This window comes from Triturus cristatus, chromosome 2_2, assembly GCF_964204655.1.
Source record: "Triturus cristatus chromosome 2_2, aTriCri1.1, whole genome shotgun sequence".
In the NCBI taxonomy this organism is placed as follows: domain Eukaryota; kingdom Metazoa; phylum Chordata; class Amphibia; order Caudata; family Salamandridae; genus Triturus; species Triturus cristatus.
The window spans coordinates 108,505,336-108,527,641 of NC_140582.1; the positions used below are offsets into that span (position 1 = coordinate 108,505,336).

A 22,306-nucleotide genomic window follows, 5' to 3' on the forward strand; every position below is an offset into this window, starting at 1 on the left:
ACCGTCAACCTTCAGAACCGTGTCTCACCCCCTCTGACTACATTCTGAGGAGCGACGTCCTAAACTGGCTTTCTTCAAATTACAATACATAATTTGAGGGCAAGTGGGGCTTCTCTTCACCTATTTTACCTTTCTGCCTCTAGCTGACTTACCTGCCATTTGCCTCCATTGCACTTTGGATTCCAGCAAGTGTAACCTGATGATATAAAATTGAAGCAAGATAAAGTGGCTGAGGTGACCTGCTGTGCTCTCAGGGCTCAGGAGCGCCTCCATTTTGTTTTCCTGACTGAAGGTGAGAGCGTGGATTCTGGCGTAGTACGCAGGTGAGACCGGCTGCTGGCGAACTTTGCAGACATACGGAACACTGCCTGTGGCTTCCCTTGATGGATCTGCAATTTCCTAGTCCATAGTTTGGTGCAGATTTATAGTGGTGTTTGTGACTATTGGTGTGCTGTGCTTCTAAATGCATGGTCAGTGAAGCGACTTATCCTGGAGGCTGTTCACTGGTGGTGAGAGTGGAGAATAATACGATCAAATGGAACACTTACCTGATCAATCTTAATTTCCTGACCCGCTGGCCTATGCTGACTTGTGATTGACTTGTGGTGGCAGCTGGGCCCTCTGCTGTATTGCTTACCATAGAGTGCTAGTCTACCACTCTGTTGGACTCTTCTTACTTGCCCAATACCCCCTGCTTTTAGCCTATAATTTCAGCTGCGTCTAGGGATGAGTGCTTGTCAGTCGCTAGCGTCCTTGAACATATCTACCAAGTGGTGAGGTCCTAAGGCAGTTGGTTTCTCCTTTAGGTCCAGCGAGATTCTTGGCTTGGCTATTACTTCTCACTGCCCTGGTGGGATTATCGGTCCCAGGGCTCTCTTCAACATTACTGCAACAATTTTTACCTGCCTGATTCAGAAAAGGTCTGTCTTTATTTGTCGTCACCCAGGAGGGTGACACACTACAGAGGCTGACTAGAGATGTTTCTTACATCTCTAGTTTTTCTTGTATTTGTTGTTGCTTGTTGTTGGTCTACATTTACCTGGTCGCATGCCAAGAAGAAGGTTGTGATTCCAAAGGAGGTTAAAATCTATTGGAAAATGCATCTTTTCAATATTAAATTTTGCATGCTTATGATCTATTCTCCACCTCAATAGTGACCCATCACAAAACAGATTAGGGGCGACTCAAAGACAACAACAACATTGACTCTGATAAGGTGAATTAACCTTCTACAACAGGTATCAACGCTAATCATCTACTATTTCATAAATTTCTAGTTGGCAAAAGAACCTATATGTCAAAGTTTGACACAGAATTGCTGGTGATGCCTTCTAATAAAGCACATAATAAACCCGCCAAACAACTTATCTCTTTAGAGGCATTAAATCAGGGCAATCTCGCCTCAGATAACACTGGTGCCTCCGTCCTGACTCAGACATCCACTAATCCTATGATGGCAACTTCAACGGACTCTACTATGGAACGGATACTCCAGGAAATCTCTGCTATTGGCCGACGATTAAAATGTATGGAGACCTCTATATCTACCCTCATGACTGAGATTAAATCCATATGTGCAGACATTGCTGTATTCCAAAGCCGGATGGATTGCATACCAGAGCGCCTAGTAGCAGTTGAGAACCACCTTGATATTATACCTGATCGAGACCAAGAGCAACTATTCCTCAAGAGTAAAGTAGTAGATTTAGAAGATAGAAGCCGTAGAGATAATGTCTGCTTTTTTGGCTTTCTGGAGAGAATAGAAGGCCCAGACGCAAAATCCTTTCTTAGAGAAACTCTTTCAAAGCTTACAGGTCTTACTTTCGATTCATCGCTGAAAATACAGAGAGGCCATTGCAGTGGCTCGCCAAACACAGGGAAAAATATTCAACCATATCCACTTATCGTCTGTTTCCTACGCCATGAACAGGCTCGTCAATTGATCATTGCGGCTCGTACCCATTGCCCGGTTATAGTTTAATGTCATGAGATCAGAATGGCATCAGATTTCTCGAAAGAAACTAATGATTGTCGCAAAGCTTTCCTTTCTCTTAGATCCCGCCTCCTACAACTTGATGTCAAGTACGGCTCTTTGAGCCTGCACATCTGCGGATTACCAAAGATGGGACCTCCAAAGAGTTCTTTAACCAAGAGGATCTCCGCCATTTCTTAGACAATCTTTCTCATCAAAATATGGAACAGACTACATCTTCACAAGAACTTGGATCCCGACTTCTACCATTACATTCTTTGATATCCACAGACGGATCCCGACGTTATCCAGGCAGATCTCAGAGTAGAAGACGAGTCTTAGACCGACCTGTTCGCTCCTTGGGAGATCAAGCGCAAGCCCTTCAAGCAGTTGCTGCTCTTAGAAAGGAAAGAGACAGAGACAAGTCACATTCTCCTCTAAAACCCTCTTTATCGGAGGAGGGTACACCCTGAACTGTGTTGATTGATTAACTTCCCTGCATTGCTAAGAATCTGATATGCCCCTGCCTTGTAGCCCAGTGAATACAGAAAAGTCGATTTAAAATATGTCCTTTAGGCAGTGGTAGCCCTTACATGGGAAAGAGACAATGTAGGTTCCGTTCTCCTCTGGCACCTTCCCTACCCCCATCATCTCAGGGGGTGTGTCTTGAACTTTGATTGATCATTTTACCTTCTAATATTCATGAATTGATGGAGACTTCCAGCCTATTTCCTCACCGAAGAAGGCTTCTGTATGAGTACCTGAACATTTATTTAATTTCTAATACATTATCTACTTTATTATGTTCCTATTTTATCCCAATCCCTTTTCCAGTAAATACTTATGATAACATTTCATTGCCCTTCCAGCTTCTTACAATGCCTGTTTGCTTACCTTTTTCATATTGTAAAACTTTATATCACATGAATTAAGATGAATTACTATATTCTTAAGCCTCTGTTTATTTGTTATGCATTATATATAAAATGACCCTTCTCTTTCAATCCCCTCTAGCATCTCTACCTCTCCTGTTTCTTTACTTACAACGTATTTATGATATTATCTAAATAGTAATAATATTTAACATTTAATTGTGATAATAGTTAACTATGATATTAAGTGTACTAACATTTAGCTATTATAATATTTAATTGTAACAATACTTGCCTATGATAAAATGCGATCTGTTACTACCACCACTCTGTTATGTAATATTTGTGTTATTGTAATACACATAAGATACCTTCATATGACATAGACCCTCTCCTTTTTCTCTCTTCTTCTCCCTTCATCACTTTCTCCTTCGATCTACTTCTCCCCTTTCGTGCTGTACTCCTAAAATATTTAATCTATCACTTCAACTTTTAATCTCAATCTTTATACTATGGGTTGAATACTCGAATTTGAATAATCAAATTATTTTAAAATCTCTATATCAATACTGTTAATATTGTTACATATATATGTCTTTTCCTATTGAATTTATCACCAGTCGGGGCTCTTCCGGTGCACATAGCCTGAAAGCCTAGACCCGCAGACAACAGTTCTACCCTTTTGGTGCTGCGCAATTCCTGCGTAGCACTTTTACCCTTTTTCCCTTTCTGTCCTCTCATCCTTCCTTCAATTTCTCTAGAACCTCACTTTTCTTCCTTTTTACTTGCCTTCTTGTGTATATATAAGCAACTTTCCTATTTCACCTCCTCAACCCTCTAACCTCCTTGAATTTCTGAGAGGGTGATTGACCTCATTTATGATCTTTTTCCTTACCCGGATCTTACTTTCTTTCTTTTCCTCTTTCTCCCTTACATTGATTCTCCAATTTCTCCCTTTTCCTATCCACCCTTCCTTTCCTGATACCCCATTACTTGCATAACTTTTTTACCTACATACTTTATTTCCCTCTTCAATTTCCCTCTCCCGTCTCCCCTAACCCAATACCTCTTACTCCTTACATTAGCTTTCCTTTACAAACCAATCTCTCTCATCCTTCAACGCACACATGACAGCTAAAATGTCTTTCTCCTCTCACCCATTATGCATTCTTTCATGGAATGTTAATGGACTTACGCATTTTATGAAACGCAAGAAGGTACTCTCTTATTTACAAATGAAAATAACTGATATTGCTCTTCTGCAAGAGACTCATTTGGATGCTTTAGTGTCATCTAAATTGCGACGCGATTGGGTGGATAAAGTTATTCACTGCGGACTGACAACACAATCTCTCTCCAAGAAATGTCAGCCACGGAAATATGGAGTGGCTATTCTTTTACACAAATCCCTACCCATCACAATTGTTGATATCTGGGTTGATCTAGATGGTAGATATGTCTTTGTTACGTTAAAAATAGGAGAGAAGTTCCTTTGTGCGGGTTCAGTATATGCACCAACGGGTGCAAGACGTTCCTATCTTCTCAGTCTGAATCGCCTGTTGGTGGAAATCGGAGCATCTAGCTATATCATTGGTGGAGACTGAAATCTAGCCCGCGACGCAGGTCTAGACAGAACAGGTTTCTTGGATAGATGTAATGAGGGAGACAGAGCCTTATTGGGAGACATAACTTCGGACCACCGACTGGTGGATAATTGGCACCTTTGTCATCCTTCAGATCAGGAATATACCTTCCTCTCTTCTGCTCATGGCACCCAATCTAGGATAGATTATTTTCTTGTTTCCCATTCGATAGTTGCTATCACTATTGAATCAAACTTTTTTGAAGTCGCTCTCTCTGATCATTCTCTGGTTCTTCTTGCTTTAGAAATAGACTTAATATCTCCAGGCCATAAACCATGGCTTATGAATATTCAGAGATATCATTTAGCCCTTGGTAAAACCCAATTGCGTTGTCATCTCTCTGATTACTTAACCAATAATAAATCATCAGTTACGTCCTGTAGAACTATTTGGGCAGCAGCGAAAGCAACTATTCGCGGACAACTGATGAGAGATGCAGCCGAGGCCAATAAGTCAGCATTCCTCTGTCGTGTTGAATTAGAGGCTCAAATTATCTCTCTTACACATATATATTCATCCCACCCCACTGTACCCCACCTCCAAAACCTAGAATTAGCCAAAATGGTGCTTAACAATCTATATACTTACAAACCTGAGTATGGTCTTCAGTGTCTAAAAAGTAGACATTATGAACAAGGGGAGAAAGCAGGCCAACTACTCGCAGCACAGCTGAAACAACGTGAGGCAGTCATGGCTATACCTGCAATACGGATGGAGACAGGTGTTACTCTAACTTACCCCCCAAGAAATAGTAAATACTGTTGCATCGTTTTAGGAAAAACTTTATACTTCTGAGACCCTAGCATCTGAAGATTAATTGTCTGCATAACTCGTGGATATTGATCTCCCATGCCTCACAGATGAAGGCAGAAACTTACTTGACGGCGATATCAGCAAAGAAGAAATTGCTGCAGCCATTGCCAAATTACCTTATCTCAAATCCCCATGTGAAGATGGATTCCCTGCTGAATATTATAAATGGTCTGGTTAAGAAACAATTGATACTCTATACTCTGCCTTTCATGAAGCTGTTCAGACAACTTCACTTTGCCATAATTCTAATAGGGTGTTAATTGTGGTTATCATTAAACCTGGTAGAGATCTGCTTGCTTGTGGTAGTTATAGCCCTAGCTCCCTTATTAACGGAGATATAAAAAAATTGGAAGTATCCTTGCGGCTCGACTTCGTAAGGTCATCCCATCCCTCATACATCATTAGCAGGCCGGCTTTTTCCCAGGCCGTTCCTCAAGGAATCACCTTTGTACATTATCTCATCCTTTATGGGCTGCAAAAGAGATGACGGACAATACTGTTGCTCTTTCCTTGGATGTGGAAAAAGCATTTGACCACATTGACTGGGGTTATTTCTTTGCCACTATGAAACGCTTTGGTCTAGGCGATCAGTTTATTTCTAGGGTTCGCCTACTATATGAAAACCCTGCAGCCTAAGTCAATTGTGGCAGTTTTCTTTCTGATCCTTTTCCAATACAAAGAGGTACTCACCAATGTTGTCGCCTTTCTCCCCTCTTAATCTTGTTGGCAAGGGAACCTCTTGTCTCACTCATTCGCCACACATCGCAGTTTCAGGTTTACCTAAAGCAGGAGGTGTATCTAAACTATATCTATATGCTGATGACATTCTTCCTACTCTTAAGGATCTCTCTCATTCTTTACCAGACTTACTCAAGAATATTTTAGGTTTTCAGTTATAAGGTGAACTGGGACAAATGCAAAGCTCTCCCACTGTCTTCCGGCACAACAAAAGCATCAATTGAGGGATACCCCTTTTGCTGGAAATCGTCACAATTAAACTATCTTGGAATTCTGGTTAATCTGGTTAATCGTGGACTGGAAGGCATGATTTCAGATAATCTTTCACCCATTATAGCGCAAATGGAAACCAATTTTGCCAAATGGTCTCCTTTAGGTTTCTGTATGTGGGGTAGAGTGAAGGCGGTAAGAATGGTCACTATACCTTGCTTTACTTACGTTCTCGGAATGCTTCCGTTTGTAGTTCCTCTCTCCACATTATGCCGGGTTGATGCCTGAATACAAGCCTTTGTTTGGGGATCTATGCGTCCTTGCCTTGCTGCTTTCAAATTAATTGCATTTTGTTCCCACGGTGGTCTGGGTTTGCCATCACTAGTACATTACTCTTTAGCCTTGCACCTCTCACAATTGACTTATTTGTTCCCAGGTACGACTGACACTCCAAAATGGGTCACAACAGAACACTCCCTACTTAATCATGATGATGGCCTTGAATTTTTATATGGATCCCGTAACTCATGAACATCTCCTCCACATCCTGTGATTCATGCTACATATCAAGCATGGCATGGAGCCCACCGTTTCCTAAGGGTTGCTCACCGTTTGCATTCTAATGTCCTACTTTGAGGTAGTGAAAGTATTCAAGTAAATGGCCATGTGCTTCATTGGCCCAATTCGAAATCGAGAGGAATCCTGACATTAGATCAAGTTTTACTAAATGGAGAGACAAAATCCTTTGACCTACTTTGTGAGGAATTTGATCTCCCATTGCACCAGTCTTCGCAACACTTGCAATTACAGCACTGCTTGAGGCGATGTCTGGGTCATCTTCCTTGGATGTTAAAATCATCCCCGATATGGGACTATCTTCTTATTTGGGGCCAATATAGAGGTGTGATGCTGGGAATATATTGTACTTCAACTAATCACTTGTACTCACAACTACTTCTTAATTCACTTCGCGAAAAATTGCAGGAGTGCTTACAAATTACTGTACAGGAAGATGTCTGGCCCGACATGTTAGAAGCCTTAGACAAGGGTACCCGTGAGGCACTGCTGTTAATAGTGATCTCCCTCATATACTTTGAGGATGTCTTTCTATACAATGCTTTTGGACCCAAATAGGGGTTACTCTAAAGGAAACAATTCCCTAAAGAGTTCCCCTTGCCTCTTCCATTATCTTATTGCATGATCTTGGGAGTTTACCTGACATTACACGAACACAGAGTCGCCTTTTACATACTGCACTCGCTACAGCTAAAACTTGCATCCTAAGATTGTGGCATTCGTCCAGTCCTGCATCAAAAGAGAATTGGTTGGTAGCAATGATCCAGACGGCATCCCATGAACGTTTAATATATAGGCCACAAGATCAAGAAGAAATGTTCCAACAAATATGGGCTCCTTTTCTCAGAGATTCCTGAATGGTTTCCTTACCTCTAACTTAATTTTCTTCCTCTTATTTCCCTCCTCGTCTGTCTCTCTCCAGGTAAGGAGACAGCATTCCTCCTCACTCATGTATTTATTCATTCTTTTACTTATTCTTCCTTCTAATTATTCATCTATTTATTTAACCATATATTTATCCATTTATATATTTACTTACTTCCCTTTTTGTCTATTTATTTATTTATTTCTCTATTTATGACCTTTTCTGATCTTCCATCATCCTTCATATTCTTCGTATCTTACACATCTACTATTTTGCAGGTCCAAATGTATTCATCCTATTCATGGTCCAGAATGACTTTTGAAGCATATTCTATACAAAATTGTTTCCCCCCACTCTGTTTCTTGTCTTTTCTTTTCTGATCCCTCCTTTTCCCTTCCTCCCTCCTGTTATACGTAGTTTTCTCCCCTTTGTGGCACGCTAACATATGTATTGATAATTGACTATTGTGTATCCTTTACGTTAGACTGCGCTTTTATGTATTTCTCTACTTTTAAATTGTCATTAAAGAATAATGAGAAAAAAAATATGTGCCAGAAATAGAAGCTTCCTAAATGGCAAGCACTTGTACCTGCAATGCTGTAGGCAAAGTCCACCTTTGTCTTTATTTTGTCAATGTTCTCAAGGGGACTAAACAGCAAATAGAGAATGCAACCTTGATGCACAATTTGCTCCTTCTGGAAAGTGAGAAACTTTTCACTCGTTGTGAGACTCTTGGAATGGCTTAAAAAAATAATTTCCAGCATTCTCTTGGAAAAATTAGCCTTGTGAGCTGTGTGCATGGTTTTAATGTGAATAAATATAAAGAAATAGCAGACAGACAACCAAGCATTATAAAATATATTTAAGCAAAAATTAGCACATTAATAAATGTACATTATGTGGTGGGCTCTGAAGAAGAAATAAGCCAAGACATATGACATAGGAGAAATACGACAAGGGTGGGAAACATGCCTGTGAGAAGGAATGTTAAAGAGAGTCAAGGGCTTCTTATAAACTTTATTTACTTAGTTGATAAGTGTAAGGCAGGGTAAGTCCAAAGCCCTTGAATACTATTGGATTTGTTTAGACTTAATCAATAAAGTTGAAGCTAAGAAATTAAGGATTTTGAAGCAGCTTACTTTTTTGGGGAAAATACATGTAATTCTCATGAAAATTAATTGACATGCTGGCCTTTTTGTGTGTGGCTGCTTTTTCAAAAAAATCAAAACATGCACAAGCGTTTTGTGTCAGATTGTAATTTGTGATACATCACACTCAAGGAAAATCTAAAGCTATTTATTGTATTCAATTAAAAAATGTTTTTGAGCGTCCATTGCAAGATGGTTGCACAGTTACTTGCTAGAAAACAATGTCTTTCACTGAGAAAAGCTAAACAAGGCATATCCTTCCTCACTAGGGGCATATTAACAAGGGCCGGCGATAAATATCGCAAAGCGCGCTTGGCGCTTGCATATTTATCACCGGCTATCTCTGGAATTTATCGCCCGGTTAGTGCGTCATTAACAAAGTGCATCGCCGAGGCGATAAAAATTCCAGAGATAGTGTGGATATCGCCGTTTTCCATGGTGGACAACGGCGATATACTAGATGATAGGGCCTGTGGTCTTAGCCACAGAATCCACCCCCCATGTTAAGCATGCCTTAGCCAGGAATTTAGTAGACGTTAAATTCCTGCGTTAAGGCATACTTAACGCAATTTAAAAAATAGCTACCCTTCCTTGTTAATATAGAGAAGCTGCCTTCGCGATATTTTCCCTGGTTGGTTTCACAGCCACGCCTACTTTGCATCTCATTAGCGATGCAAAGTTAGGTGTGCTGGAAACAGGCGCTAAGTCAGCAAAACACGCAATAGCGTGTCTTTGCTGATAAGGCGATGCAATTATCGACGCTTTTCGCCCAAAAAAGGACGCAAAAGCGGCGATAATTTCATAGCGTTGATAATATGCCCCAAAGTGATTGGGACTTATCGGCAACCAACTAACAATTGCAAGAGAAAACTACATGAGTGTGTAGGAGTATGAAAAGCAGGAAACTGGAAGAAATAGTTAGGACAGGGAAAAAACTGTAGTTCCTGGCACAAGTAGAAATATTTTTTAGTAATATTTGGATAATGTTTCACAGTAACAAAGTCCTGCTTGCTATTGGTGTATAACCCTTTTGGAATATTGCTTAAAAGCTACTGCTCAAAGCTTATTCATGTTTTGCAAGAAAGGCTTCCAAGAAACATGACTTGCTTTAATGAATCTCTACAACTTCACAACTAAATTTGATGGGACAGCAGAGGTACTAGACATTGCTTTTTACGTCTTCTAAACAGAGGACTCATAGCGGATGAGCTAGTCGAGGCTTGAAACAGCAAGTTAACACTGTTTTTGGCGAGTGGTCATGAAAAAGAGTGTCCACTGGAGACTCTTCTTAGCGCTGAAAGTAATTGCAGGCAAGTTCTTGTCCTTTAGGCATGGTGTTGTTAATCATAATGAAAGTATCCAACTGTATTGATTAATTGCACATAAAGATTTAATGTTTTAATGCAATGATGCCAATAAAATTACTCTGAAAAACATATATGGAACTGTTATTTTGTGTGTTTAGGCTTTCGTATTCCAGTGCTGCATGTTACATGCAGGACAGGTCAGAATGCATGTAATCATTAATGCAATTAATATTAAAAAAATGTGTATGATAGGTGTAGGGCCTGGCTACCAGTTTGAATGCTCATACTAATGAGTGTAGTCTCAATTACCATCTTTTCAGTTTCAAAACTCAGATGCATATTTACAAGCCCCTACGCATCACCAGAGCGTCACATTTTTGGCCGCTTCGGTGGTGTAGCACCATTTTCAATTTTTACAAGGTGGCACTCAGCCACTTAGCGAGGCTTAACGCCACCTTGTAAATATACCCCTATCTGCCACAGTCCTCTGCGGCAAAGGGGCATGCAATTGGTGTTGCTGTGGACGTTCCACTGCAACACCCATTGCTTTTTGACGCTGCTGCATATTTGCAAGGAGGTGTAAATCTGTGGCAGTGCCCAAAACTAACACTTTGCAAAAGCAGGCGTTATAATTTTGCATGAGGAGAAATGCTTTTCTTTCTCCTCGTTTTTGCTTTTTCTGTGTGCTGCATTCTATATCATATACATAAGATTTCTAGCACTCGGGTGCTCTGATTTTCATCAGCTGCCTGGCGTCTTCACGTGTATGATTGTAGACGTTTGTTATAAACTGGCCAGGATAGGTGGCACGGCAGAGCTATTTTTATATGGTTGTAATAGTGAATATGCATGCATATTTGCACAGAGTGTAAGTGAGATCTATATTTTAGTGTTGTTATGTAAAGAGTCTGAACTGTTGATGGTGTCTGTATAATCCACAGTAAGGATTATTGGGCCAGGCTTCGTGTCTTGAAAGAAGCAGGAGCCTTGCCATAGATTTATAGTTCATTCCTATGAGGGCATGACTCACTCGTGACTTTGTACAAAGGATCTTGGTTCACGTCAGGACATTTGATAGAGATTTGCCATACAAATGTGTGAGCAGCTCTCACTGACATTTCACGCAACGCAGGGCAGCGAACAAAGTTGCTGCGCTACATTGCTTATGAAGGAGAGACCGGAAGTGCGCCATATCTGTTAAGATATGGCGCACTTCTGATCCCTACTTGTGCTGACACACTTGAAGCTGCCCAATGCCAAAGCAGGCACATGGTAAACAACCTTTACAACGCAACTTTTACAACGCACTACCATTACAACGAAACTGTTACAACGCAAGTGGATTTACAACGCATGCCATTCCAACGCAAGTCTTTACTTCGACTTGCGCTAGATGGCGTGCTAACATTACAAATAGTGTAGTTTACTATCCCAACACCTTCCCTACTGTTAAGTGGACTGGAATTGGCATAGTAAATTACCCATTTCTAATGTTAGCACTCCATCTAGCACAAGTCGATGTAAAGACTTGCATTGTAATGGCATAGCGTTGTAAATCCACTTGCGTTGTAAAAGTTTTGTTGTAACAGCACCCGTTGTAACAGCACGCGTTGTAACGTCATACATCCAGGCACATTTGCACAATGCTGCAAGGATGCTTGCTTTACGACCAGGATTGCTTTTGTGCAGGAAGGTTTACCATTGTGTTACATGGATTGTACATGCTTCTTTCCCTGTGGCGAAGGAGCCGGGTACACTTTCCCTACTTGCCAAAATGGCGCACTCCCTCGCCTAGCTTAGTATAGCACAGAAATAGTCTTAGAGTTCCAATGCATCACAAAGAGAAAGGATGTTGTTTTGTGAGCAGGGCGCCCCTATACCAAGATCCCCTAGTGCCCGGGAATACTCCTTAGCAAACAAGCACTCATACATTGGGGCTCAGTCAAGGCCTTCACACCAAAGCATGTGCACAAAGTTGTCCCTTTGTAGTTTGTTGTAGGCCCTTTATAAGAAACCATAACTTCTGCTTCTCCATAAAATGTTGGGATTTTAAGTTTGTCGACTATGGCATGCAAAAGTGAAATTTTGTGTCTATAACAGGCTCCAGTCTCACTATTTCAAGGTCATTTGATGTACAATCACAATTTTTAGATTTGTAATTAAATAAATCCCATGCTATTTACCTGCCAGCCACTTTGCTGCTTAAAAGGGATAGTGGAATTTGTAAATGCGCTATTCCTGGCATCATAACTGAAAACTTTATCTTCCCGGTAAAAGTCTGGGTTTTGGGAGATATCCATGTTTAACTAGGAAGACTCAATTCAAGCCCTCGTTGTATTTGGATTCAGCACGTGCTCTTGCTAAAAGAGGACTAATCTACACAGCTTATCATTTGCAAGGATAACTCAAAAAATACTTCCATGCATCTTAAAGCAGCTCGTGCCAAATATTTCTGGCTACAAGGGTCAGACCTGCCCAACCTCATTCCTCACTGTAGTTAAACGGTGCGGAATGTTGAACTATTTTGTTTTGCAATTGGTGGTAAAGGTGCCTGGCAGCCTCCACTCCACTGACTGCTTTGCACCAGCAGTGAAGAGAGGTCGGAACCAGATATTAGATTCCCCCTGGAGCCCCTGGATGGTGAGTAGCGTTTTTTTGGGTCAAGCTTATTTTGTCCTAATATTTTCCATGACAGATTGCTTACAGATCAAGATTTAAAAAAAACATTTCTAAAGGGGAGATTTTAAGGCAGAAGAAACGGAATTGTCTTTGATTAGCACTGTAGTCAATGATATATCAATAGTGTGAAATTAAGAGTGTGGTATATTTGAGTGAGTGTTGGGGTAGCTTCTTAAAGAGATAAGGATTTCCCCAATGCTGAGTTCCAATCTCTCATACATGTGCTGCTCTCTGTGCCCATCATCTAAATCACTTTGAGCCTTGACCCCAGTCTTCTACAAAAAGCTTACAGTTTTTCTGGGCTAGGAAGATTCCAGGTTAGGACCATATCACCTCAAGACCGGGATGACTGGATCTTTTTATCCCACCCTGCCTATCTGGTAAAGTTCCTTCACAACTGAAGCAGAGGGCTGGCTTGTGTTGATAAAGGACATAGGGCAATATTGTGGATATCAGTTTTGTTTGGGTTGCAAAATGTTTTCTGGATTAAGCCTCGGTTGTGGAATACGAATACGTTGGTATAACTGGTACATTCCCACAAAAAAGCATTTTCTATGCTGGAAGAGGAGCAAATATGGGCAGGCTAAGATTGCTTGTGTTAATCTTTCAAGTGGCAAAACTCAATCTAGACATCTCTGCGTGTTCAGAGGCAAAGACACAGCACTAGAGTTTAGAGCTTAAAATGGTAGTCCCTCTACAGTTTCCTCTGAGTGTGAGCCTCTGGGAAGTACAGCAGGGGTTTATCCTGAGCTTGAGTGACTGGTTCAGCAGGGTGAACCAGAGAGCACTGTGTTGAAGGAGTGCTGCGGGTTCAGTGAGTAGAGTTCAAGAGTGACAGGTCAGGCATCATGTTTCACTTCACACAGCATTTACTGAGCATGCAACCATAGAATAGATTTTACAATGTGCTCATACTGGGAGAAGAGGGCGGGGCTTTTGGGTGGGTGTGGGGGCCATGGAGAGTGGACCAGCTGCATTGCCCTAAAAGTCGCACCTCTCCTCTCACACAGCAAGAACAGAATCACCTGGAGCCAATTCCTTTGATGTTTGCAGTGGGAGCTCCTGCGGTGCACATGACATCAAACATCGGGTGCTGGTTTACTCACCATAAAAAGGCACGCAGGTGCGGCGCTAAATTGTGCACCATCCACACACAACCCTCCCCTCGGACTGGTAAGGCAGTTTCTACCAGCCCTGATTCCTCAACCTGACCACCACGTGACACAGGTACCAACTCTGGGCGCAGGGCGGGGGACAAATGTACAGGACACTATTACGCTGCCACCACTGGATCCCACCCTCTGGTGAGTCCAGAAAACACAATGCACTTAGGGGGATGATCTACCCTCCCGAGCTAGGGACACCTAACTCACAGTGCACAAGAAACACATTTCCAAAGAAATGACATTTAAAAGCAACCTTAGAACAATAATCCCTATACCATGTGATTTATCTAAATGCAGAGTTTTGTAGTGCGGCCAGTTGCCGCTGCGGTGCAGCGCAAACGCAAGTCCAAATCCCACCGCTGATCACCAATGTTAGAAATGGGATTTCTGGTTGGCTAGGGCTTGCGCCAAAGCCAGGCAGAAACCACCACTCTAGTCAGGGCAAGGAAGGTACACGCCAAAGATAACCCCTGCTCACTAGGGGTGGGCGGAATTTGCATAATCGCGTTACGCAAATCTCCGCAAAACGGTAAAAAATCTCAGCGAACATGCAGAAATTCCGCGAACACGCGGAATTGCTTGTTCGCGATACTTTTTTCCTGTTTACAGTTGCTGTTTGCGTGCTCGGGGAGAAATATCTCGCGAACACGCATTTTGAGAACGCGAACAAGAAAAAATTTCACGAAGTCGCGGAAAGCAGAATTTTGGGCAATTTCGCGTTCTCCGCGGAACGCAAAATTACCGAAATTCCGCAAATTCCACGAGCGGAAAGGAATTTACCACCCAGGCCTACTGCTCACCCCCTTGGTAGCTTGGCACGAGCAGTCAGGCTTATCTCTGAGGCGATGTGTAAAGCGTTTGCGCGCGCACCCAGCAACAACACCCAAGGCCCACCACAAAGGAAATTCCACACAAGGTATTATATAAAAATAACCTCTGTATGATACCACAATACATTAGATAAAAACACACACTCTACAGGCACGGGCAGAATTTACAAGGGATTATATGTACAGGGGACAGGGCCACATGGACCACTGTCAGGAATTAGCACTCTTAGAACTTAGCATAGAAAATTACTGTAGCACAAAATAACACCTAGCACACAACCAGTAACTACTGGAATCAGGTAAGTACCACCTACGCAACCCTAACCTCCTTAGGAAAATATTGCACAGGGAATCAGGACCTCACTAGCACCACCTGTACTAGGGAGAAAACAACCACCTAAGTATCACAATACCTATAGGGGTCTAAGCACATAAACACATGATGCATAACATTCAGAGGTGTAAAACAAGGCACATGACGCATAAAAACACATTCAGCGGTGCAGGTTAGGAAGAATAGCGCCAAACTCACATTAGCCACCACTGTGGCAGTCCCTAGGCCAACTGGCCTTGAAGGGGCAAGGGCGCCCTGTGTCCAGCAGAGTCAGGGTGCGCTTGCGCAGGCTGCGCAAGCCAGGGCGCACAACCTAAACGTAGCAGCTGCCCACTAAGTGCTGGGCAGCTGTAGGACAATGATGGGGCCAACGCTGGAGCCTGGCAGGCTCTGTCCACGGACTGTCCCCTGAGCCCCTCTGGGCTCTGAACGATAAAGAAATGCCCCCGTGTGTTGGAGCGCACCAGCGCTCTAAACAAATATGGCTGGCCCCGTTCGGTGGAGCGCACGAGTGCTCTAAAACAACGATTGAGTCCCACTCGGGGGACTCGTGAGCCTCGCAGGCTGACAACCAATGTGCCCACGTGTTGGAGTTCCACTCCGGGGAACTCGTGAGCCTCACAGGCTCTTAAAACAATAATGTGCCCCTTGAGCCTCGCAGGCTCTAAACGATGTTATGCCCCATTCACGTTGGAGCCTCAACCGGCTCTTCACCAGGCAGGGATAGGTGGGGGCCCCCTCTCTGGGGCCCTCGCAGCTCAAATCACCCCCGTCATTGGAGCGACCTCTGCGCTCAAAGATCTGCCCCCGCATATGTTGGAGTCCCGCTCGGGGGACTCAGTAAGCTAGGGAGGCCCCCTTCGTTGGAGCTTCACTCGGGCTCAGGGAGCGGGCTGCAAGGAACTATGAGTGCCGCAGGGGAGAGACCCACGGGGACGCCCGCACTCACCTTGGCCTGAGAGGCGGCGTCTCCTCGCTCGTGTGCCTCCTCCTGCAGCGCGGACCTTCCTTTCGCCCGGGCCCCCTCCTGGGACCCGGGACTTGGGAGCGGAGCCTGCCGGGCTCCGAGCTTCCCAATTCCTCTTTCTCTTCCGGCCAGTGCAGGAGCACGAGGTGGGCTCTCGTCGCTTCCTGCTTCGAAGTCCCGCCCACGTCCCAGTCAGCTTTGCCTGACTTCCTGGGCTTCCCCCGGACCGGGCTGCAGCGGTGATTCTAAATTTCGGCCATAAGAGGGGTAGGCTCCCTCGTTGATGTACGGCGGGGTGGGCACCCGCCGGAAATCTACAAATAAGCGGGGTAGGCACACGCCAACCAGTGCAACAATGCGGGGTGGGCACCCGCTCGGAATATTGCAAAATAGCAGGGAATCCCTACGTCGGGGTTCCCTCGCTAATAAGTGCAGTGCCGCGTTGCTGGCCACACTTAAAGCGCTCCTAGCGCTATGGACAAAAAGTGAAAGCGCTCTCAGCGCCAAAGGCCAACAAAAGCTCCCAGGCGCTTTACAGGACACAGACAAAGCGCTCCCAGCGCTTAGAGGAGAACAAGTACAAAGTCCAGCAAAGTTCTTCCCTGCATGCAGCAGGGCAGGGGTGGGGGGCAAGGCTGAACCCAGAGCCAGCTCACTGGGCCTCCAGGCAGGGAGGTAGTCCAAGTGGCGGTCCTCTGGTCCAGCAGCAGCAGCAGCCCCCCTCAGGTAAGATCCTGGCAGAGAACAGTTTCTGTGGGGACACAGCCCCATTTTTATACACTAAAACCCTTTGTTCTGGGTTCAGGGTGAGGGGGTAAACCAGTCGCAGCTGGTTGGGGAGCACCCTTGATGTGCTCAGGCCCTCACTCTATTCACTGGCAGGGCTAGGGTCGTCAGTCGCACCACAGGGGGCGGAGCCAGCATTGTGTGGGGAAAACCCTGCCCTATTCAGGACCCAGGTGTACTCCTCCCACCCATCTAGCTGCTGATCTCCCCATTCACCACTGGGTGACTCATCCTGACTCTGGGGAATCCCTAGCCCGTCACATGACCTCAACCAGCCAATCACGCGACAAGGCACACATTTTACACTGCACACCGAAGTGCCCACTTCTAGAAGTGGCACTTCCACACTAGGTACATGCACGCCGCACACATCATCGCGCAGCATTCAATCACACGAGTCTGCACATACCAAACTCTGGCCTGCACACCCCACGCATCAGGAACTACTAGGGACACATACATTCCCCATGTATTCCTATGGGAGGACAGGCCTATCTCACCACATGCACTCAGAATGCGCACGCACTTTCCTCTGGGACACAGGGAAAGTGCGCAGAAACGAAAAATCACCACACCAAGTCACCAATAAAAAGCAAAAAAAGTTCAGGGGTGAACCTGCCAGAAGGGCCAAGTCCAACAGTTTTGTTTAGACTTAATCAATAAAGTTGAAGCTAAGAAAATAAGGATTTTGAAGCAGCTTACTTTTTTGGGGAAAATACATGTAATTCTCATGAAAATTAATTGACATTCTGGCCTTTTTGTGTGTGGATGCTTTTTCAAAAAAATCAAAACATGCACAAGCGTTTTGTGTCAGATTGTAATTTGTGATACATCACACTCAAGGACAAGCTAAAGCTATTTATTGTAATCGAGTAAATAATGCTTTTGAGCGTCCATTGCAAGATGGTTGCACAGTTACTTGCTAGAAAACAATGTCTTTCACTGAGAAAAGCTAAACAAGGCATTTCCTTCCTTATTAGGGGCATATTAACAAGGGCCGGCGATAAATATCGCAAAGCGTGCTTAGCGCTTGCATATTTATCACCGGCTATCTCTGGAATTTATCGCCCGGTTAGTGCGTCATTAACAAAGTGCATCGCCGAGGCGATAAAAATTCCAGAGATAGTGTGGATATCGCCGTTTTCCATGGTGGACAACGGCGATATACTAGATGATAGGGCCTGTGGTCTTAGCCACAGAATCCACCCCCCATGTTAAGCATGCCTTAGCCAGGAATTTAGTAGACGTTAAATTCCTGCGTTAAGGCATACTTAACGCAATTTAAAAAATAGCTACCCTTCCTTGTTAATATAGAGAAGCTGCCTTCGCGATATTTTCCCTGGTTGGTTTCACAGCCACGCCTACTTTGCATCTCATTAGCGATGCAAAGTTAGGTGTGCTGGAAACAGGCGCTAAGTCAGCAAAACACGCAATAGTGTGTCTTTGCTGATAAGGCGATGCAATTATCGACGCTTTTCGCCCAAAAAAGGATGCAAAAGCGGCGATAATTTCATAGCGTTGATAATATGCCCCAAAGTGATTGGGACTTATCGGCAACCAACTAACAATTGCAAGAGAAAACTACATGAGTGTGTAGGAGTATGAAAAGCAGGAAACTGGAAGAAATAGTTAGGACAGGGAAAAAACTGTAGTTCCTGGCACAAGTAGAAATATTTTTTAGTAATATTTGGATAATGTTTCACAGTAACAAAGTCCTGCTTGCTATTGGTGTATAACCCTTTTGGAATATTGCTTAAAAGCTACTGCTCAAAGCTTATTCATGTTTTGCAAGAAAGGCTTCCAAGAAACATGACTTGGTTTAATGAATCTCTACAACTTCACAACTAAATTTGATGGGGCAGCAGAGGTACTAGACATTGCTTTTTACGTCTTCTAAACAGAGAACTCATAGCGGATGAGCTAGTCGAGGCATGAAACAGCAAGTTAACACTGTTTTTGGCGAGTGGTCATGAAAAAGAGTGTCCACTGGAGACTCTTCTTAGCGCTGAAAGTAATTGCAGGCAAGTTCTTGTCCTTTAGGCATGGTGTTGTTAATCATAATGAAAGTATCCAACTGTATTGATTAATTGCACATAAAGATTTAATGTTTTAATGCAATGATGCCAATAAAATTACTCTGAAAAACATATATGGAACTGTACTGTTATTTTGTGTGTTTAGGCTTTCGTATTCCAGTGCTGCATGTTACATGCAGGACAGGTCAGAATGCATGTAATCATTAATGCAATTAATATTAAAAAAATGTGTATGATAGGTGTAGGGCCTGGCTACCAGTTTGAATGCTCATACTAATGAGTGTAGTCTCAATTACCATCTTTTCAGTTTCAAAACTCAGATGCATATTTACAAGCCCCTACGCATCACCAGAGCGTCACATTTTTGGCCGCTTCGGTGGTGTAGCACCATTTTCAATTTTTACAAGGTGGCACTCAGCCACTTAGCGAGGCTTAACGCCACCTTGTAAATATACCCCTTTCTGCCACAGTCCTCTGCGGCAAAGGGGCATGCAATTGGTGTTGCTGTGGACGTTCCACTGCAACACCCATTGCTTTTTGACGCTGCTGCATATTTGCAAGGAGGTGTAAATCTGTGGCAGTGCCCAAAACTAACACCATGCAAAAGCAGGCGTTATAATTTTGCATGAGGAGAAATGCTTTTCTTTCTCCTCGTTTTTGCTTTTTCTGTGTGCTGCATTCTATATCATATACATAAGATTTCTAGCACTCGGGTGCTCTGATTTTCATCAGCTGCCTGGCGTCTTCACGTGTATGATTGTAGACGTTTGTTATAAACTGGCCAGGATAGGTGGCACGGCAGAGCTATTTTTATATGGTTGTAATAGTGAATATGCATGCATATTTGCACAGAGTGTAAGTGAGATCTATATTTTAGTGTTGTTATGTAAAGAGTCTGAACTGTTGATGGTGTCTGTATAATCCACAGTAAGGATTATTGGGCCAGGCTTTGTGTCTTGAAAGAAGCAGGAGCCTTGCCATAGATTTATAGTTCATTCCTATGAGGGCATGACTCACTCGTGACTTTGTACAAAGGATCTTGGTTCACATCAGGACATTTGATAGAGATTTGCCATACAAATGTGTGAGCAGCTCTCACTGACATTTCACGCAACGCAGGGCAGCGAACAAAGTTGCTGCGCTACATTGCTTATGAAGGAGAGACCAGAAGTGCGCCATATCTGTTAAGATATGGCGCACTTCTGATCCCTACTTGTGCTGACACACTTGAAGCTGCCCAATGCCAAAGCAGGCACATGGTAAACAACCTTTACAACGCAACTTTTACAACGCACTACCATTACAACGAAACTGTTACAACGCAAGTGGATTTACAACGCATGCCATTCCAACGCAAGTCTTTACTTCGACTTGCGCTAGATGGCATGCTAACATTACAAATAGTGTAGTTTACTATCCCAACACCTTCCCTACTGTTAAGTGGACTGGAATTGGCATAGTAAATTACCCTTTTCTAATGTTAGCACTCCATCTAGCACAAGTCGATGTAAAGACTTGCATTGTAATGGCATAGCGTTGTAAATCCACTTGCGTTGTAAAAGTTTTGTTGTAACAGCACCCGTTGTAACAGCACGCGTTGTAACGTCATACATCCAGGCACATTTGCACAATGCTGCAAGGATGCTTGCTTTACGACCAGGATTGCTTTTGTGCAGGAAGGTTTACCATTGTGTTACATGGATTGTACATGCTTCTTTCCCTGTGGCGAAGGAGCCGGGTACACTTTCCCTACTTGCCAAAATGGCGCACTCCCTCGCCTAGCTTAGTATAGCACAGAAATAGTCTTAGAGTTCCAATGCATCACAAAGAGAAAGGATGTTGTTTTGTGAGCAGGGCGCCCCTATACCAAGATCCCGTAGTGCCCGGGAATACTCCTTAGCAAACAAGCACTCATACATTGGGGCTCAGTCAAGGCCTTCACACCAAAGCATGTGCACAAAGTTGTCCCTTTGTAGTTTGTTGTAGGCCCTTTATAAGAAACCATGGGGGCAGATTTATGAGCCCCTTGCGCCACTTTTGCGTCACTTTTAACATGGGAAAAGTGACGCAAAAGTGGTGCAAGGGGCTCATAAATCTGCCCCCATAACTTCTGCTTCTCCATAAAATGTTGGGATTTTAAGTTTGTCGACTATGGCATGCAAAAGTGAAATTTTGTGTCTATAACAGGCTCCAGTCTCACTATTTCAAGGTCATTTGATGTACAATCACAATTTTTAGATTTGTAATTAAATAAATCCCATGCTATTTACCTGCCAGCCACTTTGCTGCTTAAAAGGGATAGTGGAATTTGTAAATGCGCTATTCCTGGCATCATAACTGAAAACTTTATCTTCCCGGTAAAAGTCTGGGTTTTGGGAGATATCCATGTTTAACTAGGAAGACTCAATTCAAGCCCTCGTTTTATTTGGATTCAGCACGTGCTCTTGCTAAAAGAGGACTAATCTACACAGCTTATCATCTGCAAGGATAACTCAAAAAATACTTCCATGCATCTTAAAGCAGCTCGTGCCAAATATTTCTGGCTACAAGGGTCAGACCTGCCCAACCTCATTCCTCACTGCAGTTAAACGGTGCGGAATGTTGAACTATTTTGTTTTGCAATTGGTGGTAAAGGTGCCTGGCAGCCTCCACTCCACTGACTGCTTTGCACCAGCAGTGAAGAGAGGTCGGAACCAGATATTAGATTCCCCCTGGAGCCCCTGGATGGTGAGTAGCGTTTTTTTGGGTCAAGCTTATTTTGTCCTAATATTTTCCATGACAGATTGCTTACAGATCAAGATTTAAAAAAAACATTTCTAAAGGGGAGATTTTAAGGCAGAAGAAACGGAATTGTCTTTGATTAGCACTGTAGTCAATGATATATCAATAGTGTGAAATTAAGAGTGTGGTATATTTGAGTGAGTGTTGGGGTAGCTTCTTAAAGAGATAAGGATTTCCCCAATGCTGAGTTCCAATCTCTCATACATGTGCTGCTCTCTGTGCCCATCATCTAAATCACTTTGAGCCTTGACCCAAGTCTTCTACAAAAAGCTTACAGTTTTTCTGGGCTAGGAAGATTCCAGGTTAGGACCATATCACCTCAAGACCGGGATGACTGGATCTTTTTATCCCACCCTGCCTATCTGGTAAAGTTCCTTCACAACTGAAGCAGAGGGCTGGCTTGTGTTGATAAAGGACATAGGGCAATATTGTGGATATCAGTTTTGTTTGGGTTGCAAAATGTTTTCTGGATTAAGCCTCGGTTGTGGAATACGAATACGTTGGTATAAGTGGTACATTCCCACAAAAAAGCATTTTCTATGCTGGAAGAGGAGCAAATATGGGCAGGCTAAGATTGCTTGTG

The 22,306-nt window shown here is 43.3% G+C and overlaps 1 protein-coding gene across 3 annotated transcripts in view; it reads left to right on the top strand.

Moving 5' to 3' along the window:
• The window catches only part of LOC146861960 (sulfate anion transporter 1-like), a 359,823-nt gene that overhangs the window by 194,938 nt on the left and 142,579 nt on the right, over window positions 1-22,306 (top strand). Inside the window, exon 1 of one of the 3 annotated variants that reach the window (XM_085641119.1) lies at window positions 21,614-21,669. The exons of the other annotated variants lie outside the window; for them this stretch is intronic. The gene's annotated coding sequence lies outside the window, so the exon portion shown is untranslated. Of the gene's footprint in view, window positions 1-21,613; window positions 21,670-22,306 lie in introns of those variants that run through there. 3 annotated transcript variants of the gene reach the window in all.